Below are 21,062 nucleotides of genomic sequence, written 5' to 3' on the forward strand. Positions count from 1 at the left end.
TATACTGTTCTTCTGGAGGGCTCTATCTTTTAACATGGGCTGGGGGTGGTCTTGGCGGTCGACTGGCTACGTGGGTGTCCGTCCCTTATCGTAGGGCTTCCTGGCCTACACGACTCTGCTCTCGGCTTCTGTTCTCGTTTCTCCCCTCGGAACTGCGACGTTTCACGTTGGGAAGGTATGACATGCATTTAGGCATTCTTGTGTTAGTCTGTGGTATTCCATTTGCTCACACGTTGATCGTATTACTTTGGTTAATTTAATGTCAGGATTTATTCGGAGCTATGTGACATACTGCCGGATTTGCTATCATGTCAGGGTTTTCATGGAATGTGTTGGATTTGCCTGACACCTTACAACACGTCTGAATAACTCACCAACTTTATGACGTACATTCCAGGTTCCAACGTATAATAAAAATTCAAATATGTTCTTACGATAAAATTAATGTTCGTCCCCACTCCCCACAAAATTCAGAATTTGGAAATCTAGACAACTATTAAATTAGCTTTGAGTCTTCAATAAACATTTATAAGCTTTGCACATTAAAATGAAGAAGCGAATTTGACGAACTGAAATCCACTCACAATCAGTACAGTTCCATTAATATAAGGCTACAAATCATTGGTACGATAAAAGTCTCACAGAACAGACTGTAACAATATGTGAAAGTTGCTCTGGCGGAGGATGACCCTCGATGTGATAAGGCTTGCGACGAGATATTTGATAGCGCGGCCCGTCTTCGAAGGCGTCACATATTCTCCCCGTGACCAGTCGTAACATGAACATAGAACAAGACAATTTCTATAGCCACATGAGATACGCTTACACAACTCAAGCCGTAATTGAAAAGTGAGTAAAATGTATCTAACACATATTAGGTAGGTTATAGGTATCGAATTTAATCCATCGCACTGGTCTAAAGTCTGGTGAACAGGAATCTTAAGGCATCAACTCTTCGGCCTCTTTGCTGGCGAAATGTTGGGCGTGAAAATGTCTTCCACCACCAGGATTCAAACTGTTACCTCCAAATCGAAAGTAATTGTGACCCTAATTAAATAAATACCCAAAAAAGTGATAAAACTGGTAGAGAAATCAAAAATACAAGAACAACGACTGGGCTACACACGTTGGGGATTGAATGTAAAACGATTCCAGCGTGTTAAGCGGCATTTGACTGGGTGAGATGAGGTGAGGTTGAAACTTCCTGGCAGATTAACACTGTGTGCCGGACCGAGACTCGAACTCGGGACTGGTCCCGAGTTTGAGTCTCGGTCCGGCACACAGTTTTAATCGGCCAGGAAGTTTCATACCAGCGCACACTCCGATGCAGAGTGAAAATCTCATTCTATGAGGTGAGGTTGTCAGGAATTCAATTCAAAAGAACATTCATGGAACGGTGACCTATGAGCAAAGAGGATAATCTAAACCACCGTACAAAATTACTAAGTCAGTAACCGACACTGTGGAAACCTCAGTACGACAGCAACTGTTCCACAGAAAGGTCACAGAAAAAGTATCCCGGTCCCTGCCTTAAGACAACAATTGTGTATACAGCGTATGTTAACAGACTTTAAGGAATATAATACTGTTTCTGAGAGCTTAGCAAGGGAGTGCCTCTTCTGGAAGACGTTCACTGTTGACCTCAATCATTCATCCTATTTCCCAAATAAGGACACGTGTACGACTGTGAATTATTTAGAAATGTCTGGAAGATGTCTGTCGAGAAGACAAGAAGGAGGAAGTCTCATTCGGAAGAGGCTGTACAGAAGAATGGTGACAAAAAAGGGGCAAAAGCAGATAATACAAAGATGGCAATCAGTACGGACCTCCAGATATACATTCTGACACCGTGTTTCACTAAGCCCAATCCTTTTATATGCACTAGCTTCAGACATTTAACTTAACTACACACACTGTAGCATCCAACAGTGACTGTTCCATGATTTGAGATTGGTGGAAGAGTCGGCAGTGAAAGGGCTTTCTAGTGTTTAGATTGGCTGAAGATCATCTTGAACACGAAACAAAGAATCTAATGATATGGTGTAATGACTGCACTGACCAAACTGGAAAAATCTAAACTGCAACTTTGTATGCTTTTTCTTGCTCAATCTCCTAACCTGAAATTACTTCGTGATAAATATCTCCTCGAAGGCAACACACATGAAAGCAAAAGTAAATTGTCAAAATAATATCATCATAAATACACATTGTCGTGCTCCATTATGACACTACATTGAAGAATATAAATTAAATGGGCAGAGGCATTATGTTAGGATAACGTTTTATTACGCACAGGACCGATCTGAAAAACATAACACTCATCCTCATAGCCTGGTATCAATTAGGATAACCAGTATCATAATATTTTCACTGCACAGAGTCTACAGGGCGATTGGAAATTTTGTTTGTTTCAACGTATTTTCGTTTTATTTTAATTTGTTGATGTTCGTTGTACATACACAGCCAACACATCATAACGTTTAAGCAAAACGCCAATAAATTAAAATAAAATAAAAATACTTTAAAGCACATTAAATTTTCAATATAGTTTCAGAGTAATTTATTTCAACGCATTTTAGCAAATGAAAATTTCTATATAGCTTATGTTCTACAGCATTCATTTATTGAGTTAACCCGTTTTCCGCTTACAAGTTTATTATCAGATTTTAACTTAAGTCCGTCGCCAAAGAAGTTCCGATTTTTGTAAACGACGTTGGAATAGATGTTACACATCTAGACTGAGGCACAAACACACAGCGAATGTTATCTTTGACAGTGTGGTGGTAATACAATTTAAAGGCGAAAAGTCGAACAATAAATAAATATGAAGGGAGCAAACAGAGAAAAAAATTAATACTATATTCGAAAACAGTGCCTGTATGACAGTTTACATTAAATAAAGAAGCCACATAAAATTAGTACATGAAGATTACTTCAACAGTTATTAAACATGTAAATTGATAGAGAAACCAATTAAAAGAAAGAATTAATAGTCGTTAAAAACAGAATACATGGAGTACATAAAGAATTGCAATAAAATAAAAAGAAATAAATGAATACAGGAAAACGGAGGAATATGAAAGAACAAACAGTGTGTGAAGTAATGTAAAACTGCGAGGATCATGTGATGTTTAGAAGAGCAGAAATTTTAAGCTGCATTTGATCATATAGGATTAAATCAAGACTGTGGGCTAAATCTTTGTAGATTCCCTGGGACTCCAACAGATTGAGTTTTTCGCCTTTTGTTTGCTGGCTGAAGGACATTGTAGATCCAAAATAAAAAAGTTCCTGTGTTTAAAGTCATTATGAAACGCAAATATTATCTATCAGTTTCACTTGGATCGGCAGATTATAAAAACAAATTTTTACAGTATTAATTTAAACCGCTGCTGATAAAAGCAGCTGTCCATAGCTTAACACACATTGTAGACTTAGAATAGAACAAGTGTTATTCTAGGAAACATAAGTAAATGGTCGAAATTGACAAGTTATGAGAAGAGAAGCAATCTGTGGGGTACTCGTGCGCTTAGCACACAGAGAAATGTGTGCGCATGAAACAAATGCAAAGAGACGTTTTCCAAAGCGTAAACACTGAGGTACTTTTCTCAAAGTACACAGAAAATGCATTAAGCCTCACTGCCATCAATTCTGATTTCAAAGTATTTGCTGCTGCTGCTCCACGCCAGGCCCATTCGTTTTTGTATTTTATTTTCCGTTATCATCTCCGTTTATTTGAAATAAAGCCAGTTCGAATGAACTTCATTTGTATCAATGAGGTTACTGTTCGCAATACTGCAGACATTTCAGCTCCCTCCAAAACTCGGGGCAGGAATCAGACGTTTCTTTGGCCGGAACGTTAACTGACGTCGCCACTCAGTGAGATCGGCACGCAACTGCGAAAAGAACATTAATTGCTTCAATGCGCTACTTCCTTACGTTATTATTCATCTGAAGCATGGGAAAAATGGAAGAAACAAGCCTCGGGGAATATCCCTGTGGGAACATACAAGGTAATACTATTAAACGTCTTATGTGGCGTGATAGCTTGAAGAAAGGCAAACTTGTATCTGAAATCTTTAAGATATTACAATGATACAAAACAAAAATGATAATTAATGATGTTTTAGGGATGGCTGTGATAACAGAGACCAGTGACCAGCAATAGGAAGAAAACAAGTTGCTGTTTCCACTGACACTTTTATTCGAACACAAAGAACAGTCGCTGACATTCTATAATGTTTCCAAAATTTTGAGCAAAATTGATTCTCTTAAAATTCTAGTTCTATTTTATATTTTACTGTTTTTTAGGGTTCCGTACCTTAATCGACGAAAACGGCACCCTTACAGGGATCGTTTCATTGCCTGTCTGTCTGTCTGTGTGTCTGACTGTTGAGACCATTTTTTTTATCAGGAACTGATTTGCGTATGAAGTTGAAATTATTGTCAGTTTCTAAGGTCTATGGTCTCCTGGCGCTGAAAAAATTTGAGCTTCTAAATCAATGCAGCCAAACAATAAGGCTATTTGTATCACATTTTGATACTCGGAAACTCACTCATCAAAACCTATAGAATACTTCCCGTTGACCGAGAATCATGAAATTTGACGAAAAGCTCGGTTTCTTAATAAAGCTAAGTGGAAAGTCAAAAAGTTGTTAATTTGTAGCTTTTACACACGAAAAACATATTTCTTGTCACTTGTCATACGCCTGGCTGTCTACGTGTCTGTTAACATACCTTTCTCTCAGGAATTACAATAGTAAATGGGAAATTATACACAAAATTTAAACTTAAGATATTCTCGTAAGTGTTGGAATTCCTAGTATCAATGTCTTACCAGTATCAATAACGGTAACAGTCAAAAATCATTGAGATTCTCTATTCCTCAGTTGGATGAACTAATTATATGCATAATTAAATTAGTACACAACTTTCAGAACGCGAATCTTACTCGTGCTTGGCCATTTTTTTTAAAAAATTATGGATGAGGTAAAAAGAGTGTGAAAAAACCCTTACAGCTGAATGTCTGACTGACTGAGAAAGATATATATCGTCCAAAGTAGTTTGAGGCTTGCAGCTGGTCGTCGTTCTCTTCACGTTATTTCTGTTGAGCACCTGCCGGTCACACTGAGGTGAGCCATCAAAGGCTGACGAAGATATTTCCCCGTCTCGCAGCTAAACAGAATGCTGTATGTATTCTGTGCATGGAACAAACCAAATCTGCTACTGACGAACAATGTATCCCCACCAGACATTCAGTGGAGTACGATTAAAAAACCGTTTTTCCCACAACAAGGTTTTGAGAACGCATTATTAAAGACTCTGAGAAATTCGCGCTACGGAAAATCTGATGGACCGTCGTAGCAGGTAACATTTGGGAAATGTATGGAACTCCGCGATTTGCACGACTTTCTCCAAACAAACACGCCGATAGACACGGCGAGAAGTAGCCTCGTGGAGAACAGCTGATCCCACCAGCGCCTGTGCTGCCCGCCAGATGGTATGGTCAGTCAGCCACCACCTTAATGCATGCACGACGCTCTGATAAAATGCGAAACAGGAGAAGTCTTAGGCGGCATTGAATATGTACACCGTATATATTGTGCATGCCATCGTGTTTATTTCGTGTTGACGCAAATATTTACTCGCTCATACACCCAAGGACTCATATTTTTGCCTCGGGCATATCCCCTTAGAACCAAAATAAATATCTACTTGAGAAAAAAATAAAAAATACATGTTGTAACCAGTAATGAAGTATTATAGAGTACATAAGGTCAGATACAATAATAACAGAGTAATATGTAAGGCGCGATCAGAAAGGTCGTTCAGTCCACAGTCGATATGCCTGTCAAGCACAATCGCCGTGAGCATCGACGCACCAGTTGGAGATACCAGTTTGGTAAAACACGGTATCCTGCTGCGTCAAGAATACCGTAATTGCCTGCTACACAGCCTCATCTCACAGAAATCGTCGACCCTTCAAGGCTTTCGTTAAGGAACCGAAGGTCTGATAATCGCATTAGGAGGATCAGGACTATAGGATGGGTAATCGGGTGTCTTCCTCATGAAATAGCCTAATTTCTGCTTCGCGACATTTGCGATACAGGGGCGTGCGTTATCATGAAGCAGCGGCACCACTTGGCGCCCCATTCCACAATGGTGGCTTACGACAGACATGGTCTTCCATAGATATTCTTCATTCCCTGATGGATGTCTACCGGTGTTTCTCCTCCGGCACCCATGCACAAAATAACAGCACGATGGTCCTGTTTCGACGCATTTGGTAATACGTCACCATAGTTTACGTTTCCGAATTTACCGTGTGATATCGATAGTTCCGATGCCGCAGCGTAGGTGCTCGCTCGCAGGTTGGCACTATGAAAGCGGACGAACTACGCCGACCACAGCGCCCTCTAGCAGACGCTGTGAGCTCATCGAGCGCCGCTCTACTTTCAGCCCATTTCATCAAGTGCAGATGGCCGGGAAACATCGCTCAGCTTAGCTTGCTATAGAGACTTTGTATCAGTTACGACGGGTCTAAGACGTCGCACCTACGTGCTCATCTGTACCAAGTTACGTACTCAGTTGTGTACGTTGTTTTGGACTATAGTAAACCTTTTTAACTTTACTTGTGTACCGAAGTGCTTTACCTCACCTGCTCCTACTCGCTTCCTTCATTCGGCCTACTTTACGGATCTCCGGAGCAGACCCACGCGCCACCTTCCAGGCGGGATTCAAAATACCGCATGCACATCGTAAAGACTCGAATGCTACCCTAATCCTCTGCCCACATGTCGATGCTTATACATCCGAATCAGAGTTGCGCTATGTTGCATATAGGTTGTAGCAAAACCCTCAAACGGAAGCTTCTTGACGCGCCTTGTAGTATAATGGGGTATGTCGCATATTTGCGACAACAGGCATTAGGGACTCGAATATTTACAACACTTACTTCAGAAAACCTTCTTATTTGATATTTTGACGATAAATAGGATTTACATCTTTAAAAATGAAAAACTACGTAGTGGCACACATTTGAAATAATTACATGTAATACGGTACAACCTTATTTACGAAATTCTCGAAAATAGCTTATTCTCTTGCTTAGGCACAGATGAATGTTACACTTACTACACATTAATACTGTTTGTCAATTACAGTTTGGTGTTTTACACCTGCGCCTTGTGTCTGTAACATGAGGCCAATGATCTACCGTGTCAATTCCAGTAGAGGGATCCGAAAGCCTGACGCTTCTTGTGCAGTATCTCTGAATCTATACTGGCTGTCATGTGTTTTCCCTACTTGTAGAGTGCCTCTGATCTTCTGGATTTGAATACGAGTAGATCATTTTGTTTATTACAGAGAATTATGAAATTTTCACAGTCCCTCTCCGCAGATGGTACACGAGTTTAGAAATTTCCATTTGTACTTCGAGAAGCATAAGACCTCGGGATTCCATCGCTAATTTAAAAAAAAAAAAAGAACTTGAGAGTTTTAGCAATTCATTGGAATTTCCACATCACGATAGAACTGAAATGTAATCAGATAAACCACCGTTAAGGTTTAGGAACCTTGTAATAAATTGAGATACATATACGTCGATAATGAATACAATGGGGCTAAAAATCAACGGAAATATTTATTTTACTTCACTTGATTTCCCCTCTTGCATTCTTCCACAAAGGTACTCAAAAGCAAGATGATGCGTACTTCACGCAAACATTATTTCCGAATTCACTTGCGCTTGCAGTTGGTTTATTACATCAACGTGTGATTTGCGTCACATCACAGATTCTACTGAACAAGCAAATAATTTTCAGAAGCGAACGTACCTCTCTACCTAGATGCGTTTCTCCAAATAGTGACGCCAATTTCTCGTGCATGCGTATCGTGAACAAATGCGTAAATAGCAAGTCTCTCTAGAATTATCCGAAACATTCGGGAGACGGAAGCACACGTAAAATGGTTCAAATGGCTCTGAACACTATGGGACTTAACTTCTGAGGTCATCAGTCCCCTAGAACTTAGAACTACTTAAACGGTCGCGCGGTTCCAGACTGTGGCGCCTAGAACCGCTCGGCCATCCCGGCCGGCAAAAGTAGTTCAGATCCCTCGGTTCTGATAAAGGTTTTCGGGAGGTTTCCTTGGTTACAAGCCAAATAATAGAAATTGAAATGGTCTCACAAATGTTCCCAATTGTCAGTCCCTTTGTCCCACTACAAGTCGCAGGTTCGAATCCTGCCTCGGGCATGTATGACGTCCTTAGGTTAGTTAGGTTTAATTAGTTCTAAGCTCTAGGCGCCTGATGACCTCAGAAGTCGTATAGTGCTCAGAGCCATTTGAACCATCCCACTACCATCTAGCCTGGAATTAGTAAATGTGTGAAATAACAGAGAATTTTTTCTGAGGTCTCTTTGTTCATTCAGCATGAATGGTGCTTGTTCTTTGAAGGCGCTATAAATTTCAGTTTGTTCTAGAGCGTCCATCAATCTGCCTTTCTCTACCCTTGGTAGTACCTTTGGAGATTCCTGAATGCTGCTTCTATTGTGACTGTAGTTTCGTAGCTGTGCACTGAATGGAGGTTTACAGTTTCGCTTATGTTTTGATGGAGATTTACAGTGCTCGCTTATGTTTGTGGTGCTCTCTGAATCTGGTGGAAACACTTCTAGCTGTTTGCCCAACATTGAAACTTTCCATTCACGACATTTCACTTTATACATTCCTGATTGCGTAAACAGTTCTGTTATGTGGGTGGTACGTCTTACTATTGCTCCGACTTTGTTGCTCGTGCAGAATCCGATTCGTACATTAGTTTTATGAAAATTTTCGGCTATTCTGTCTGTTCTTTGACGTACGCATTACGAAGTTATCTCTGTCTAACGTAAATCTAGATGTCAAAATTTACGAATGTTAACAAACTGCAAAACTGGTTGTATATATTGCTATTCCCACTTTACATTGCTCTCATTAGGCTGTATTATGGCTTCTATATGCTTGAAAATGGAATAAAGACGGATTCACAGTCGCAATGTAAAACACTAACAGCTGAAAGCTGTTCATTTTAAAAAATTATTGAAGCTATGGGCCCGTATTACTAGAAATTAATAAAACAAATACTGTCTGGAAGACCAGAGAGCAAAATTCTACAGTGTGTAACGTTAGAGAGACGTGTTACACGAGATTAAAAGTTGTGGTTTACAGCGGGACGACGCTTGCATTGGAAGAGGACTGCTGCTGAAGGCCATTCGGAGGCTCAAAGCTCACCATGCAGTGGCAGGTAGGCGGCGAGCTGACTAAGAAGTGGTGCCCGGGACTGCCGATCTGCTCAGCGTCCTCGGCCATATGGGTGCGGTGAATCACGGCCCCCTGGGATGCCCTTCGATGCCGTCAGCAGCATCGTGTGGAAAGGAGGCAGTGGCAGACACTGGCAAGGCTACCACAACGAGGCAGCAGCGGCTTTTAACACACTTTGACTCATCCGAACCTCCAAACAGAATAGCACTCTCGGCGCCATGTGTTCTTCTTCAACTAGACTGAAGTGCCTCGCCAAGTGTTCTCCCTGTCATCGAGAGAGGTGGTGCCCTGACTGATTGGCACACTGGACTTGTATCTGGCTGGACGATGGGTACAATCCGTGTTTGGCCATCTATGTTTTCGTATGCTGTGATTTCCCTAAATTGCTCCAGTTGGATGCCGGGATGGCTCCAGTGAAAAGGACACTGCAGATTTTCTTTCCTTCCCCATTCTTTCGAAATCCAAGCTTGTGTGCCGTCCTAAGGACCTCGCTGTTGATGGGGCTTTAATCTTCCTTACTTTTATCTGTTGTTATTCTTTCCCTGTGCGTGCTCCAGCCAATGCAGTATTATCCTGGAATACTCAAGGCTTAACAATGGTCAACAGATACCACAGTAGTAGTCAACAGACGCCACAGCAATCATAATTACACAGTCCCGTCACCTTAATGTGACCTCCTGTCAAAAGTCTGAATAGCTACCTTCCGCACGGCAGACGTGCAGGAAGAGAGTGACTGACGTTCTGGAAGGTACCAGCAGACGTATGGAGTCATGCCGACTCCAGCGCTGTGGCCAACTGCACTAGATTTCTCGGTTGAGGATATGTGGCGCGAACAGCCCAGTCTAGAGAGTCTGAAACATTTTCCATTATGTTTAAATTCTGTGTGTTTGGTGCCCAGGTTCCATTGGGTTTCAATTCTGCGTGTTTGGTGCTCAGGGGGTACGGCAAACTCAGCCTGGTGCTCCTTCAACACTGTGAGGTGTGTGACATGTTGCATAGTCCTGCGAGCAGATGCCATCATGTCGAGGAAAAAACAGACTGCTTGTAGCAGTAGACATGGTTCTCAAGAATGGATGCATACGTGTGTTGATCCACTGTGACTTCCAGAATAACGAGATCACTCTGGGAATGCCAGGCCACGAAAGCATTCCCCAACCCCTAACGCTCCCTCCTCCTGTCTGGACCCTTCCGACGATTGTTGCAGGGGCGTGCATGCCAACGGCCATCTGTCCGGTGGACCATAAAACATGAAACATCTGAAAACGTCCGGATAGTGCATGTTCTTTCTGCTTATCTGAAAATCATGCTAAGACACTGCTTTGATCATATGCCGCACGGATCAGAAAAAAACTATGTTAGATTAAGCAAACAACTCAATTCCTAAGAACTGATTCACTATGGTTGTCATATGCAGCATGGAGAGAAATTAACATAAACAATTAAAAATCGTAGACGTCACAAACACGTGTGGTTAACAAAAATGACTGAAAAAACTTAAAAAAATAGCCGGATTATAAGTTGTTTTTATTCGTAGCTGTTTATAGAGTTAATTCGTTAAAAGTAGCACATTACGTTACATCCTTGTTGACAGAGTAAATACTGTGTTGTGTACATTCGTGAATTTCATTACGTTTCGCAGGCAGGCATTAATGCGAGTGAATAAATAAACCCACACAAAAAATTGTTCGGCGAAATAAAACAACATGCTGAATTTGCGTAAACAGTCGTTTCTGCTACACAGCCTGATTGCCTATGCTGAAATGTAATCACATTTTCGCAGTTCATTCACAAACAAAGCTGGACGTGTACCAATAGTAATCTGGTCTGGCAGCCGCTCCTTGAAAGCCGAAGAGATGAAAACCCTCCTAGTCACTGCACTATGTTTTGCCGAGTGTTGTGTTGACGGAGTGATCCGCTATTCTAGCAGATTTGAGTTTATTATCTTTCTTGAAAATAGAAACCCGGTTGGAGGACTGTAAAAAAAGTACACTTTTCCGATTCCACTTGGTTTATTACATCAACATTTGATTTGCGTCTTTCAACCGTGAGAGCTGGTTGAACAAGAATTTTACTAGGACGAACATCACCGGTTGGTAATTATTCCTTCCTGTTCATGTTACTGGCTGCATGTGCGGCGCTTCAGTCCGGAACCACGCACCTGCTACGGTCGCTGGTTCGAATCCTGCCTCGGGCATGGATGTGTGTGTTGTCCTTGGGTTAGTTAGGTTTAAGTAGTTCTAAGTATAAGGGACTGATGACCTCAGATGTTAAGTCCCATAGTGATTGGAGCCATTTGAACCATTTGCTGTGCGGTCATGATTTCCATCTTTACATTACACTAAAGATAAAATTCTGGTTCCATTAACTTGTTTTTCTCTCGCAATATTTACCGTTTTTCTTTTATTTCTCTAACTTGTCGATCGCTCTTAAAAACTGAAAAATAAAGGAAAACAACATATAAACTGACTATTATTTCTGTCGTCTCCACTTGTGATGTTCGAATGAACGAACAAGTTGATGACTGGTCTGCATTAGACTACGTGTAATATTAGACTACGTGTAATACAAGGCGTATTCGTAGAACATAGGGAAATTTTTATTTCTGGAAAAAATTTTATATTTTCGTCTACGTCGATGTTACCCCTGTGGTGTCATGCGAAGAACAGGGTCTCATGTCAAATTTGGTACCTCACAGCGGAACCACAAGTAAGGACGTGGCTGTCTGACGCAGCAACAAATGAGAAACGCCAGCATAGACAGGCCCTCAAGAGTTTCCATACGCCGCCGCCTCTGGAAGAGTACTTTCGTCAATGCGCAGTGCCGCTCTGCTCGACTCTTCCCGTCTTGCTTCAGGTCCAACAGCGCGAGTTGTATTATAATGAATTGTATCGAAGTTTATATTCAACTGTACATTGGGACATGACTATCATTCTGTATTGTGTCTGGCGATAAGTTATGGAGTACAGAGACAGTAACAGATACATATGGTACATTCTTGTGAACATGGATTGTTTCCAAGTTAAGTATTTCAGATTGTATAAGTTTCAATAAATGGATCTAATATCTTGTATGTGTTGTAGTATCCACTCGACCTCTTTCAGAAGTAAATCTACGATTGCTAAGCTCACTATAGTGCCGTCGCGAATGTCCGAAGTGTTTTTTCGATCGGCACTATAGTCCCTTTCAAAATGCCTCCATTAGGAATTACACACTCGCAAGGGTTTTCCCGATCACGGAAACACTACTCGAACTCTGCTATTGGGATTACTTTTAACTCTCTCAGCAATGCGTATTTAATATCATCTACGCTTGACCGAGCGAGATGGCGCAGTGGTTAGCACACTGGACTCGCATTCGAGAGGACGACGGTTCAATCCCGTCTCCAGCCATCCTGATTTAGGTTTTCCGTGATTTCCCTAAATCGTTTCAGGCAAATGCCGGGATGGTTCCTTTCAAAGGGCACGGCCGATTTCCTTCCCCATCCTTCCCTAACCCGAGCTGGCGCTCCATCTCTAATGACCTCGTTGTCGATGAGACGTTAAACAACACTAACCTAAGCTAACCATCTACGCTTGTAAAAGGTTTTATTTACTTTGAGGGAAAGAAAAATAAACACTTTGGGTCACATCTGGCGAATACGGAGGGTGGAACATGATTGTCTTTGGCCAAAAATTTACGAAAAAGTAAAGAAGTGAGCACAGGTGCATTATCGTGGTGCAAAAGAATGGTTTCATATGGGAATGCAAGCTTTCGTGGGGAATTTTGGTGGTGAAGTCTTCTTGGGTTATCAGCCGAGTCGAGGTATCGTTCTGCTACAACTAATCGACACGTTTCCCACTCGTCATCTTCAGGTGGAGCGTCGGGTTCATGTCCAGGTCATATAGTTATGACGCTGCCAGTCGCACGCCTCTGGAATGGTCGCCGAAGATTGTGTTGCGGACTCTCGGCATGTTGGAGGATCCTGACCTGGCGACTGGGTGCTGTTTGTCTATTCCATCCGCTGCCTTCGCTGCTTTCACATCAGAGCGCTCGTGACATATTCATGCTAGCGCTACAGCCTATGCAGAGCTCACCTGAAAACCGCTACCTCGGTTGCCGAGATCATCTGGACCCATATTTCCAGTACCTCTTTGATGATCGAGTCCCAGAACCCGTTCGTACCGCAAAACACATCTGTTCAAAATCAAACATGTGGCTTTCGTTGAGGCTTTTCTGCAGATTTGTCTGTTTGGCCTCGGTGAATACCTTTCACCTGTTCTGAGCGGCGCTGCGAAACTCACCTTGCGCCTGGCCGATATTTTGTTTACCACATTCGCAACTCATGCTGTGGACTCCAGCCGTCCGTAGTCTTAATTCGTTTTACATTGAGCAAAGCACATTTTTGATTTTAGCAGATGCGCCAAAAATGGTTTTAATGTTGTTCTTCCAAAAGCGTCGCAATCTTAGTCTTGGGCGACCGAAAATGTGGAAGTAACGCCAGACCCTTTATGTCTTCTGCCGAATCATCTTCTTCCACAGCAGTAGAATTAATTTATGTGAAGTAGACACAGGTGCAAACTTGATAAACAAAGAAAAAATTGAGGCGGTACATACGAGAGTCCTCAAAAAATGGTTAGAACGATACCAAATGGTGTTAATCCTGCAAAGATGGCACTGATTTAAGTACGACAAAGTAAAGAAGACAAAATGGGGGGGGGGGGGGGACGAGTGTAACGTATTGTTCACAGGTAGCTACCGCTACCAGTGTCACACAGCACTAACCGCAGCGATGCGAGCGAGGGAAAAAAATAAACATTAACTAAAATACGAGAACAAACACTGCAAGCGATGCTGATAAGCATGTGATCCTGAACAGAATGAAAGCTGGACAGAAACTTTGACACATGCCGTGATGTTCATACGTCTGAACCCCTCGTTCCACACGAATACAAACGTGTGACGTGAGGCAAAGGCTGCTTTTCGTCTCTGTTGCTGTTTTTGTGAGGATCGTATATTCTCACACGTCACAGATATTTACTATTTTTGCTCAACTTTTCTTAAACTTATTCTCTCCTCTGGTCGCCTAGAGAGGTGTAATGTATCGATAGACACGCAGTAAAAGCTGTTTAAATTACACCCAGCAGCAAATATGTATAATCTTATCCTCAATTACATGTCCCAACTTACAGCTTTTCATTTTCCGCATTATTGTCTGATTCTAAGTACTTTCTTACAATATTGCTTAAAAAGTTTAATGTAATTTGTTATGAAATGAATAAAGACCATCGACAAGCACTTTACGGACGGACAGGAAAGGACTGGAATTAGATATGCGAAGGGTCTCACATTGCCATTTTTGTGGAAGTGTTACATGTTGTCTGAGATTCGGCCTGTAACGATACAGCTTTTGCAACAGTAAACGGAATGACAGTAAATTATTCGCATAATTTTCGTTTTACAGTAAAAGAAGAGGCTACCAGAAAGAGCACAAAATGTTTATAACAAAATATGCAATAATGATCTATATAAATAAAACCTCCTAAAACATATAATTCGTACTTAACAGAAACGTATTACCTCAAAGACAACTGCGAGACTTACGCAAATTCATACAATGAGTTATGGATAACCCAGAACGAAAACGCGCTTTGCTTGCTAGGAAGATTACCCAGTATTCTTCATGTATGTATCACTCCTACTCCAGATTTATACAATATATTTAAAATCCTCAATAATTTTTACGTAAATTCAGGGTTATTACGTTACTAGGTATGTATTACGAGTATTTATATGTAGATCGGTAATGTCACACACTTTACAGGTCAGACGCAGATAGCACAAGGAGGAAGCATGATCAGGAATTGTGGAGACAAAAACCAAGCAAAAATGAAGTTGGTAACGCGAGTTTCAGAATGAATCAACAACCGCCGCTGCCGTATAGAAACCTCGTTTGTTTGGAAGAGGTAAATATCCGCACAGCGAACGGTCAACTGTTATCTTTCCAATTCTTTTATGGAAACAGTTGTGTACATTCAGCCTTCCGTTCAATCAGAATACATTCGGCCGAAGAACAAAGCTAGATTGCTTCTTTGCTGATTCAATACTGGGTCCAATTAACAGAACGCCATTTGGGTCGCCGGTGGTATAACCCAGAAGATAAAAGCCACTCCGTATTGACATTTTTAGAACGCTCGCTTTCAGTACGTTTTTCAAAGGAATTTAATCATGGCATCGAAAACTGTCGTTCCCTCTTAAACAGCAGTATGTCGTTCTCCGACACCCACATGCTGGTCTGAACAGGAGGATGCAGAATTATTTGGTCATCCGTCAGCAATGTCTTTACCGTAAAACCTGTGCTGCGCTTATGCTTGACTCATGCGTCAGGTTATTTTCCATTTTGAAATTGGAGGTAGACTACATTCTGTAGTCTCAATGGCAAAGCAAAGAACCAAGAACAGTAATCTTACAACCAGAGAAATGTGCCGAGAACTTGATTTCCATACAGTGCAATTCAAAACAAATATAGTGACCACAAATAGCTGTAACTATTTAACTGATACCGATACATCGGTAAGAACTACAGAGAACGGTAAAGAAAGGTCAGTATTTCGCTCGTTCAATACGTGCAGTGAAACGGAAACCAGCGGGTGCGCAGTACTGCATTAGTGATAATGGCGGATCCCGTACATACGGTATTTTGCGTGTTAGAATTTAACAATGATAGTTCTGCCATCGAAGTTCAGAAAAGACTTCATCAGCTACACAATTAACCACCTCCATAGGGCAACAATATTCGAAAATGGTATTGGCAATTTTGACCCAGCAGGATGTTTATGCAAAGGAAAATGTTTCGCCGTCCGCTGTGGCCGAGCAGTTCTAGGTGCTGCTGCTGCGGTCGCAGGTTCGAATCCTGCCTCGGACATGGATGTGTGTGATGTCCTCAGGTCAGTTAGGTTCAAGTAGTTATAAGTCTAGGGGACTGATGACATGTTAAGTCCCATAGTGCTTAGAGACATGTGAACTATTTTGAAAATGTTCCGGCAAAGGGTGTCAGCAAAAAGTGTTCAAGCATTTCGTCTTTGCTTTGAATGTAGTCCACGGAATACGACGTATGATGGTAACAAAGAGCTAAAAATGTCACAAATGACGGGTGAGTGCGGCCGGCCGGGTGGCCGAGAAGTTCTAGGCGCTACAGTCTGGAACCGCGCGACCGCTAAGTCGCAGGATCGAGTCCTGCCTCGGGCATGGATGTGTGTGCTGTCCTTAGGTTAGTTAGGTTTAAGTAGTTCTAAGTTCTAGGGGACTGATGACCGTAGATGTTAAGTCCCATAGTGCTCAGAGCCATTTGAACCATCTCTGGAAATGGATTATGGGAAAGGCCTTCTGTGTTTGCCTCTTTTGCCAAAAGTAATTCCAGAACTCAAAATGCGCGTTTCTAATGCAGTCCCGTCGGCGACTATGACGCGATGTCGTCCTTGTAACCAACGGGAGTCGTATAGAACACTTCTAAAGTACGTCCACATTATTTCGAACTTTTTTTTACCTTCTCTGTAGTTCTCATCGATGTATCGCTAAGCACTGAATATTATAGCGCTTTGTAATCTCTATACTCGTTTTGAACTGCTCTGCATTGCCTCGATAATCACAACTATAGGCCTATATCGCTGAATTCAATATGCTGTAGAATTCTGGAACAAGATACAAAAGAATTAATGACTTTTAGCTGATAATGGGCATTGATTTATATTAATAGGGGAAAGTTGAAATTTTGTGCCAGACTGGGACTCGAACCCAGGTCTCCTTCTCACTTGGTAGACGCTCTGGTAACTACACCATCCGGACATAGTGGTCAGCGCAGCTCCACGGACTATCCAAGCACGCCTCACGTCAGACCCAAAATCTCAACTTATCCACTCGCTACTGACGTAGTGCCCCTGCCCATTATCCTCATTACTCGCAGCGTTTCGCCGCTTCCCGTAAGAGTTCTGAACTGAAGGTTTATTCACCGGCCTATATGTGGTGTCTGTTCTTTCGGGCATGTCCAAAAGAACAGACACCACATATACAGGGAGTTCCGAAATTTCCGCTACGAACTTCTGAGACGCACAGATGAGAGTGAGTAGATAATGTTTTGAATTGGAACCCATAACCTGAAACGTACCGTTTTCGCGCCACAGCCATTTGTAAACATGTTGGTGATGATGAAGAGGTCCCATACTCCGAGGAGCGTAGGGGACGATGCGGGAGACCCGCACCGCTGTGCTAGGCAAGGTCCTAGTGGAGGTGGTTTGCCATTGCCTTCCTCCTACAAGAAATTGCTCGTGTACTTGCTGACTGGTTCTCTTGAACGTGATACAGTACGTCCTATTCCAGCTCGGGTGTACGTCGTCTCCTTGGAGCACCACACTGACGCCTGCTGACGTTTAAGGTACTATTTCTAGACGCCGTTGCAAAATTGTGGCGAAAACGGTATGCAATGGAGTTGGATGTTGTGGACAACGATATTGATAAAGACGATGAGCTGTTCTTCCATTACCGTGAGCTTCGCCATTTGTAAGTATCAAGTCAGTGTTTTCTGCAAACGTGTACTTAACCATGTTGCTCTAACATTCACACACACGCGAATAAGGCTCGAAAGAGGTCAGAGAGTTAGGATAGACATAAAATGACATCATCGGATCCTATGTAACAACCCCCCAGAATGACTACACTGTTGCATACCTGCCTAGCAAACATTTTTTCAAACTGCTGTAGCACGGAAACGATACGTTTCCGGACACGAGTTCCTGCTCAAAACATTATGTTCTCACTCCCCTCTACAAGTCCTACAAGTTCGTAACGGGAATTTCCGAACAGCCTGTATAATTATGGAACATGATTTATGCTCATACATTATGAACTTCTCTATAAACGTCAGCATGGGTTCCACAAACAGAGTTGTTGCGAAACTTAGAACACCTGTTCGTCCATGAAATCGAGATCGTCGCAAACAAAGGCGATCAAGTTGATGCCGTGTTCCTTGGCTGCCAGAACGGATTCCACACAGCTTCGCAATGCACAAAGAATACCAGTTTATCATGTATTGGAACAGATTTGTAGATTTCGATATAGGGCTGCCTATTAGATAGAACTCAGCGTGTCGTTCTTACAGGAGTAAAATAGACTAATGTACACGTCCGTCCGCTCGATACAATCTGAAATGAGATTCGTCCGACCAGGCACCATGTTTCCAGTCATCAAGAGTCCATTGTCGACGTTGACGGGTGCCAGGCGAGACATAAAGCTTTGTGTCACACAGTCATCCAAGCTGCACGAGTGGTCCTTCGGCTCCGAAAGGCCATATCGATAACGTTTCGTTGAATGGTTCGCTCTCTGAAACTTATTGATGGCCCAGCACTGAAATCTGCAGCAATTTGCGGAAAGTTTCACTTCTGTCACGTTGAACGATTCTCTTCAGTCGTCTTTGGTCCCTTTCTTGCAGGATCTTTTTCCGGCCGCAGCGGGGTCGGAGATTTGATATTTTACCGTATACACACGTTGGATGGTCGTACGGGAAAATCCCCACTTCACCGCTACCTCGGAGATGGTGTGTCCCATAGCTCGTGCGCCGAATATAATACGACGTTAAAACTCACTTAAATCTTAATGACCTGTCATTGTAGCAGAAGTAACCGATCTAACAACTGCGCCACACACTTGTTGCCGACCGCGTCGCCGTATTCTGCCTGTTTACATATCTTTGTATTTGAATACGCATACCTATACCAGTTTCTTTGGCGTTTCAGTGTATTTCCACAGAGGATGTTCTTGCTTTCTGTAACCATCGCTAAAGTTGGAGAGACTTTCATTTTGGTGACACGTGGCCACGCAATAGCTGCCTTTAACATTTCTCCAAGTGCATACTTACTTCGTGATTGGAACCCCCATTGTATTTACCTTCACATCAACATAGATTAATTTGTAATTGTGGTTCCTGTTTTTGCACAACCTCTTCCTAATCCAGAAATCATCGGACCATCTTCCCCATGGTCACGATGTAGCCATTTCGTAACTGATATATGCCACTGTACACGCCTGATATTTAAATGTTCTATCGTTGAGCATAAGAGGTAACATGGTCGGTACATGAGTCTACGAGTTGTGTGACAAGTGCTCAAGTGCGACAAGAGAGATTCCATTGCGCAAATTAACTGCTGATTCGTTTCAGCGCTTGATACGAATTGTTAATACATACAAGCTGTAGGCCTCATTCAGTACTAGAAGCAGTGTCAAAGACTTGTCGATTGAACAGTTCACAAGTGTACTGTCGGTCCATAATGTCCAACGGGCATAATATTTTGGCATCAGACATGCCCATCATCGTCAGATGCGTTGACGAACTGCGCTCCTGAGGTTTTGTTATTTTGTTGTTTTTTTTCACTTTTCTGTCCTTCCCCCTATGATGAAAGGCGAGCTGTTTGAGAGCTTAGTTGCTCTTTGCACCCATTGGAAGGGGAAATTTTATGCTGTTTTTCTTTTTTATTTCGCTTAATCATTGGTGCCTTGGGTAAGAGGGAGAGGAACTGATATCTCCTGAGCTTTCTCTCTCTCTCATTTTTTTTTTTAACCTTTCGTTCCCAACCATGAGGAGGATGGGCTGTGGGCTGGCTGAGTGAGAGTTCTCAGAATCCTTGCAGCCACTGTCGTCTGGTTGTTCTGTTGCATTTGTGACAACTGGACTGGGAGAGCATTTCATCCAATTAGGAATTTTGCAGAGGGCATTTGGAGGACAGTTCTGGCATTCACCTTACAGCTGAGGGGAAGTCTCCAAAATCCCTGGTTAAAGCAGCTGGTGTTGGCATCTTCAGTATTATGCCAGGGCTGAGTCCAATTGTTGTTGTTTTCTTGCTTGCAGCGGTAATACGCGTCTTTGCGATTAAATTTTTCTGCTCTTGAGGGATCGTCAGGGCATTGAACCTGTTGAACAACTCGTAGGTCTGTGCTGCTGTGATTGTCTTCGCTGGACGGTCCTCGTGGGCGTCAGTTGTTGTATGAGTTACTTGGTGCTGAGGTTGGCCCTCCATTTGGGAAGATAATGAGAATAGCTGGCGAATGCCATTTCGGCACGCTCACTACTCCATTTGTGGACACTAGTGGTAAGCCTCCCTCACCAGAAAGCAGGAAACCTCCTTCTCAACATGGAGCGCCGTCCTGTATCAGGACTTGGCCTCTTCTATGCTGGTGGTTGTTGCACTGCCTGCTGCCACTGCGACAGCTTGATCCTTGCAGTATGTCAGGGCTGACTACCTCGACTCTGTGCAGAGCAACTGGCTTCCTCCCCCCTGTCGCCCAATCTCTCTCACTGGTGATGTGGTCTGCCACCCACGTGGCAGAGGAAGCTTCCACAGCGCGCCACTGGGGCACAACCACCGAGGTAAGAAGGCAGCTGATGGCATCTTCAGTTGCACAAGCTGTTCGGCTTTCACATACAAGTCGAACTTCTCCTTGAGGGACGAGACAACAATAATTTAGGTGTCAAGAAGGAGGACACGTAGCAAAATATTGGTGCAATCAGCCGAAATTTGTGAAGTATGCTGGCAAACACACCAGCCACAATGATTGGCAGACAAGTGCTCGTTATGGCGGGCCTCATGTTGCAAAGAACCGTGGCTGCAAATCCATCACAGGCCCTAGCAATGCCACCGTGAATATTCCCAGTGCTACCTGGGCGAAATCAGTGGAAGCCAGTCGAACGAGGCGAAAACACCGCCAAAGAGCAAGAAGATGTGGTAAAGGCATAGCTTCAGCCC

At 42.7% G+C, this 21,062-nt stretch overlaps 1 non-coding gene across 1 annotated transcript; it reads left to right on the top strand.

Moving 5' to 3' along the window:
• The first annotated feature begins 12,610 nt into the window (after nucleotides 1–12,610).
• On the top strand, nucleotides 12,611–12,683 carry Trnaa-cgc. Its single transcript has one exon. It is a non-coding gene; the product is annotated as a tRNA-Ala (tRNA).
• The last annotated feature ends 8,379 nt before the right edge of the window (nucleotides 12,684–21,062 follow it).

This window comes from Schistocerca piceifrons, chromosome 6, assembly GCF_021461385.2.
Source record: "Schistocerca piceifrons isolate TAMUIC-IGC-003096 chromosome 6, iqSchPice1.1, whole genome shotgun sequence".
Classification (NCBI taxonomy): domain Eukaryota; kingdom Metazoa; phylum Arthropoda; class Insecta; order Orthoptera; family Acrididae; genus Schistocerca; species Schistocerca piceifrons.